At 54.9% G+C, this 6,997-nt stretch overlaps 1 long non-coding RNA gene across 1 annotated transcript; it reads left to right on the top strand.

The window, feature by feature from the left end:
* On the top strand, window positions 1-983 carry LOC146760237 (uncharacterized). The gene is made up of 3 exons (XR_014947616.1): window positions 1-267; window positions 401-511; window positions 824-983. It is a non-coding gene; the product is annotated as an uncharacterized LOC146760237 (long non-coding RNA).
* Window positions 984-6,997: the final 6,014 nt, after the last annotated feature.

Raw genomic sequence — 6,997 nt, 5'->3', positions numbered from 1 at the left:
TTCTCATTCTTTGGTTGCAGAAGTGCCTCCAGGGAAGGCCGTGCTAAATCCTTAGTTGTGCTGGAACCCCACAGGCATCCCAGGGGTGGCTGTTGTCGTTACTGACTTCACTGAAAAGACCGTTCAGTTTAATACCTTGTTTGTCTGAAAGTTATCTTAATGCTTTCTGTTTAGGTCCTGAGAAACAGAAAGAGGCCCTGGAAACAGGAAAATATCTGCAGACACTGCCCCCTCTGCTAATGAAAATCATGAAGGACAAAGCACGTGGTAGGTGTATTTCCGTCTGTTCCCTGAAAGGCTTGTGAAACTGAATTTCTAGAAATACATGTGGAGAAACTGCACCATCTTCCTGATGAGAAGCAGTTACTTACAGTCCCACTCTCTTACCTCCTTTCTAAAGAGACAGGTGGAGCACCTATGCGCTGGCTTGCATTTTGGAACGGCAGAGTTCGCACACTGACTGTCCCGCTGAGAGTAATAGAGGCCATGCACACAACAACTGTCACTCCAGGTAAGGTCCGCTCATAGAGCTCCGTGGCCGTGGTTAGAGGTTGCTCCCCTCCCACTGCAGCCAGTTCCCAGGGACTTAGGAACTTTGTCCTTTTGGGAACTAGGCCACCAGAACCACATTCAGCAGATAAGGAGAGGAAACAGGACCCTCCATAGTACCTCCTGTGCACAGACCCTGCATTCCAGAGCTTGCTGTGCTTCCCCTGAGCCACCAGGCACAACAGCAGCCCGGAGCGGGATCCTTCCTGTGGTTGTTCTTGTCCACGTCCCTCAAAGCAGCAGCTGGTGAAACAGATCCACATTGTTTTTCCAGGTGCGGATGGTGAGGAACACACAAATGCCGCAGACAATAATTTTATCGAGAAGTACTGCCTGGGATTCGGTGCAGCTATCTTCGTTACCATGCTGATGGCAATGTTTTCGTGCTATCGTCTTGTCCGGCAACGGAGGCAGATAAACCAGTGAGTTCTTGTTCACCCCCAACCCCATCCTGCCCCCTCTCTTTACTATAGGGATCCTGTGAGCAAGGAGGCATTTCTAGTTAAAGCAGCATAGAGAAGCCAGTTAGTTGTTGCCTAACACTGTCTGAGATTGACACTGTCAGACATTTAACTGGCCTCACCATTCCTGCTGCATGTTCTTACTGCTGGGCCTGAGACAGGCCCGGAGCTGAGAGTGACTCTATCATGCACTGTGAGGAAGGAGAGCAGGGGGTTCTCCTGTGCCCTCAGCACGTTTCTCTCCCTGCAGGCGCCTTGCTGAAGATGCTGCAGTCCAGCATATTGCCTGCAGCAACACCTCACGCTTGGACAAACAGCTTGCTCGCCTCAGTGCGCCGCACAGAAAAGACGTGGCACAAACAACCGGTGCCTGTGCAGTGACAATCTGCCCACCAGCTGCAGAGCACCACCAGAGCGGCCCCTGCCAGGCCTGATGGCTGTCGGGCTCAGCTGCCCCCAGTGCAGCCCCCGTAGCCCACCAGCCCAGGCTCCGTGGCCCCTGGGAAGTACATCATGCCCAGTGGCCCCTATCCACCTTGGGCATCAACACCTCTTTCAGGGGACAGGAGGGACCCACCTGGTTTGGAAGCTTGCAGTCATCGGCTAGCACCCAAACAGCAGCACCCTGGCATCAACACCACCCTCCCGTCCCCCACCACCATCCTTCAGGGGTTGGCAGTGGCTCCCTCAAAGTGTCACCCGCAGGCAGCCACTGCCTCAGGGAAGCCTGAGAGGCCTGTCAGCCTCCAGCACCATCTCTGCCCTCACCCTCCCCTCCACCATCCATCAGGGGATGGAAGCGACCCCAGCAGAGTATAGACCTGGGGACATCATCCAACAGACGGACGACCATTGCCTGGGGGAAGCCAACTGGCCCAGCAGCCCCCTGTCCCCCCCAGGAACTGTCACCAACTTTCCTTCACCATCCTTCAGGAGGTTGGAGCAGCCCCCACAGGGTGGCAGTTTGAGGGCATCATCCGACACCCAGAAAACCACAGCCAGGGGAAAGCATACCAGGCCCCACAGCTCCCAGCCCCCCACAGCACCAACTCTGCCCTCCCGCTCCTCTCCTCCATCCTTCAGGATGTGGGAGTGGCCCCCCCCCCACAGGGTCGGCATGGGGGCAACACCTGTAAAACCTCTGCCTGGAAAAAGTATGACAGGCCCAGCAGCCCCAAGATCCCCCCAGCACCACCTCTCTCTTCATGCTCCTCTCCACCATTGGTCAGGGGGTGGGAGCATCATCACTGGTCAACACAACAGGGGGTTCTTTCTTTAACATCCTTATTACACCTTCCGAACTGAGTATACCATTTCTACAAAAATTCTCAGCACCACAGATGATCATATTCAAAACATCTATAACTATATGGAATATAGATATTGTAAATTAATTCAATAAAGTTCAACAAAACAAAATAACCAAGAAGCTGCTTCCTTCAAAAGGCAGAGTATTCTGACGAGGAGAAAACAGCAATACTAACATCACGTCACGGCGTTGCCATCAGGGCTCAAGCTAAGGCAGCCAGCTGACCAGGGCAGAACTTGTGTTAGATGCTGCTCAGTGACAACACCCAGAATGAAGTAGCAAGGATGTGAAGTGTAGGAGACTACTTGCGCTTATCACATTCTGTCTGCTGTAACAGCACTACTCAAAGATTTCTAATCGGGCCAAGATCTTTGTGAAGCAGCAGTTTGTTCATTACTGCCATCATGGCCGCACACCCCTACTGACTGTTGGGCAGGGCTGCAGTGGAGAACGCCCTCCACACGCAGTCCTGGGCAGGCAAGGGCTGTCGGTGCACAGTGCCACACGCTCCTTGCCATCTGCACACACGTGAGCTGGCTTTGCACTGCCAGGCACATCGTCTCGCCTGGGCACTGCAGGTCCTCGCTTGATGGTATGCAGAGACAGCGGGGCCAACAGATGAAGTTATCTGTGTTGTGTGCAATACTTGTATGACTTGGGAGCTGACAATCCTTGTGGTTCTCTGTCCTGCTCCAATTTATAGGAAGGAGAGGAGGTCCATACGTGTATGCCTGAGCATGGTTCAAATGTTGGAGGACGGACGCTATTACGATTTAGGGTGATTAGGAAGGGAAGGCGGGCAATAGAAAAGACAGGAAAAAGAATCAAGGAGTCTTTATAGGAAGCAAGAGGGAGAGAGAGTCACCACCATGGATCTGACGTGTTTAGTAGTTCAGTCATTGATCTTCAGTAGTGGTGGGTCATCAGGAGTTGTTGTTCCGCTGACGATGACTGTGACCACGGCAACAGTTTCCAATGATAGTATAAACTTACAAATAAGTCCAACGTGGTTCAGTCAGCTCTCCTTGATGTGACAGCTCAAATCCAAAATGGTTGAGTCAGCTCTCCTTGGAATGGCAGCTTCTGGCTCTGGGATCTCATCTGGACCTTGCCAGCAGACAAGAGGGAGCAGGGACGCCCACCTGCTTCTTGTTCTTCACAGGACACGATGGTATCATTCCCCAGTTTTCCCATACCAAGCTGGAGCCAGATCTTCTGCCAGTAAACACTTCTGAGCACCCTCTTCTGGAGGTGAACAGCTCTGGAGGAAGGTGCTTTCAAATGTCCACAAAGTGATGTTGATTGTCACACAGTAGCACCCATCACTTGCCTCCTCCATAAATCAGTTACAGTCTTGTTGGTGAACCTGAAGACAAAAGGTCAGCGCGCTGGGACAAACAGCCACACACCAGTATCACAGAGTCACAGAATGACCCAGGTTGGAAGGGACCTCATGGATCATGAAGAACAAACCCCCCTGCCTGGCAGGGCCACCAAACATACACCTTTACTAGATCAGGTTGCCCAGGGCCCTGTCCAACCTGGCCCTGAACACCCCCAAGGACGGGGCATCCACAACCTCCCTGGGCAGCCCGTTCCAGGGCCTAACCACTCTGCTAGTAAACAACTTTCCCCCTAACATCCAACCTAAATCTTCCCTCTTTCAACTTCAATCAGTTTCCCCTTGTCCTGCTATTACCAGCCCCCTCCTCATCCTATGTGGAACACCAGTGCCAGCAGTGCGGCCGCCATTTTAGAACCCTCTCCACGTCACCTTGGTCACCGCTGCCGCGCGCAACGCACTCGCCTCTGACAGCTGTGGCAGTTAGCAGCCATGTCGGCAGCTAAGAGGGCTAGGGTAGAAGTTTTCCCTGTTTCAGGCGGGAGGATGGAGCTGGGGGCCCTAGGAGTGAGAAGGAGGAGGGGGCCCGCCATGACCACCAGGCAGAGGAGCCCCCCTGCAAAGGGGCACATGTGGGTCAGATCTATGAGGCAGGGGCACATGTGGGTCAGATCTATGAGGCAGGGGCTGATGTGGGTCAGATCTATGGGGCAGGAGCTGCTGTAGTGCAGATGTGGGTCAGATCTATGGGGCAGGAGCTGCTGTGGGGCAGATCTATGGGACAGGAGGTGCTGTGGTACACATGTGGGTCAGATCTATAGACCAGGAGCTGCTGTGCGGCTGATGTGGGTAAGGTCTATGGGGCAGGACCTGCTCTGGGGCACATGTTGGTCAGATCTATGGGGCAGGAGCTGCTGTGGGTCAGATGTACTGGGCAGGAGCTGCTGTGGGGCTGATGTGGGTCAGATCTATTGGGCAGGAGCTCCTGTGGGGCACAGGTATATCAGATCGTTGGGGCAGGAGCAGTTGTGGGGATGATGTGTGTCAGATCTACGGAACAGGTGCTGCTGTGGGTTTATGTGGGTGAGATCTATAGGGAAGGAGCTGCTGTGGAGCTGATGTTGGTTAGATCTATGGGGCAGGAGCTGCTGTGGTGCTGATGTGGGTCAGATATATGGGGCAGGAACTGCTGTGGTGCTGATGTGGGTCAGATATATGGGGCAGAAGCTGCTGTGGGGCAGATGTGGGTCTGATCTATGGGGCAGGAGCTGCAGTGGGGCAGATGTGAGTCAGATCAATGGGGCAGGAGCTGCTGTGGGGATGATGAGGGTCAGATCTATGGGGCAGGAGCTGCTGTGGGGTAGATCTATGGGGCAGGAGCTGTTGTGAGGCTGATGATGGTCTGATATATAAGGCAGGAGCTGCTGTGGGGCGCATGTGGGTCAGATGTATGGGGCAGGAGCTGCTGTGGGGCTGATGCGGGTCAGATGTATGGGGCAGGATCTGCGGTGGGGTTGATGTGGTCTGATCTATGGGGCAGGAGCTGCTGTGGGTCAGATCTAAGGGGCTGGATCTGCAGTGGGGCTGATGTGGGTCTGATCTATGGGGCAGGAGCTGCTGTGGGTCAGATCTATGGAGCAGGATCTGCTGTGGGTCATATGAGGGTCAGATCTATGAGTTAGGAGCTGCTGTGGGTCAGATCTATGGGGAAGGAGCTGCTGTGGGGCAGGTGTGTGTCATATCAATGGGGCAGGAGCTGCTGTGGGGCAGGTGTGTGTCAGATCTATGGGGCAGGATCTGCTGTGGGGCTGGTGTGGGTCAGATCAATGGGGCAGGAGCTGGTGAGGGGCTGATTTTGGTCAGATCTATGGGGCAGGAGCTGCTGTGGGGCAGATGTGGGTCTGATCTATGGGGCAGGAGCTGCAGTGGGGCAGATGTCGGTCAGATCTATGGGGCAGAAGCTGCTGTGGGGGCTATGTGGGTCAGATCTGTGGGACAGGAGCTGCTGTGGGGCTCATGTGGTTGAGATCTATGGGGCAGGCGTTGCTGTGGTGCTGATGTGGGTCAGATATATGGGGCAGAAGCTGCTGTGGGGCAGATGTGGGTCTGATCTATGGGGCAGGAGCTGCAGTGGGGCAGATGTGAGTCAGATCAATGGGGCAGGAGCTGCTGTGGGGTAGATCTATGGGGCAGGAGCTGTTGTGAGGCTGATGACGGTCTGATCTATAAGGCAGGAGCTGCTGTGGGGCGCATGTGGGTCAGATGTATGGGGCAGGAGCTGCTGTGGGGCTGATGCGGGTCAGATCTATGGAGCAGGAGCTGCTGTGGGGCTGGTGTGGGTCAGATCAATGGGGCAGGAGCTGCTCTGGGGCACATGTTGGTCAGATCTATGGGGCAGGAGCTGCTGTGGGTCAGATCTATGGGGCAGGAGCTCCTGTGGGGCACATGTATATCAAATCTTTGGGGCAGGAGCAGTTGTGGGGATGATGTGTGTCAGATCTACGGAACAGGTGCTGCTGTGGGTTTATGTGGGTCAGATCAATGGGGCAGGAGCTGCTGTGGGTCAGATGTAAGGGGCAGGATCTGCGGTGGGTCATATGAGGGTCAGATCTATGAGTTAGGAGCTGCTGTGGGTCAGATCTATGGGGAAGGAGCTGCTAAGGGGCTCATGTTGATCAGATCTATGAGGCAGGGGCTGAGGTGGGACATATCTATGGGGCAGGAGCTGCTGTGGGGCTGATGTGTGTCAGATCTACGGAACAGGTGCTGCTGTGGGGCTTATGTGGGTCAGATCTATAGGGAAGGAGCTGCTGTGGGGCAGGTGTGTGTCATATCTATGGGGCAGGAGCTGCTGTGGGGCAGGTGTGTGTCAGATCTATGGTGCAGGAGCTGCTGTGGGGCAGGTGTGTGTCAGATCTATGGGGCAGGAGCTGCTGTGGGGCTGGTGTGGGTCAGATCATTGGGGCAGGAGCTGGTGAGGGGCTGATGTGGGCCTGATCTATGGGGCAGGAGCTGCAGTGGGGCAGATGTGAGTCAGATCAATGGGGCAGGAGCTGCTGTGGGGATGATGAGGGTCAGATCTCTGGGGCAGGAGCTGCTGTGGGGTAGATCTATGGGGCAGGAGCTGTTGTGAGGCTGATGATGGTCTGATCTATAAGGCAGGAGCTGCTGTGGGGCGCATGTGGGTCAGATGTATGGGGCAGGAGCTGCTGTGGTGCACATGTGGGTAAGATCTATGGGGCAGGAGCTGCTGTGTGGCTGGTCTGGGTCAGATCAATGGGGCAGGAGCTGCTCTGGGGCACATATTGGTCAGATCTATGGGGCAGGAGCTGCTGT

Source organism: Coturnix japonica, chromosome 6, assembly GCF_054131305.1.
Source record: "Coturnix japonica strain WE chromosome 6, WE-NBRP24, whole genome shotgun sequence".
Taxonomy (NCBI): Eukaryota; Metazoa; Chordata; class Aves; order Galliformes; family Phasianidae; genus Coturnix; species Coturnix japonica.
Note: the sequence above shows the minus strand (reverse complement) of the source record. Positions and strands in the feature narration are given on the sequence as shown.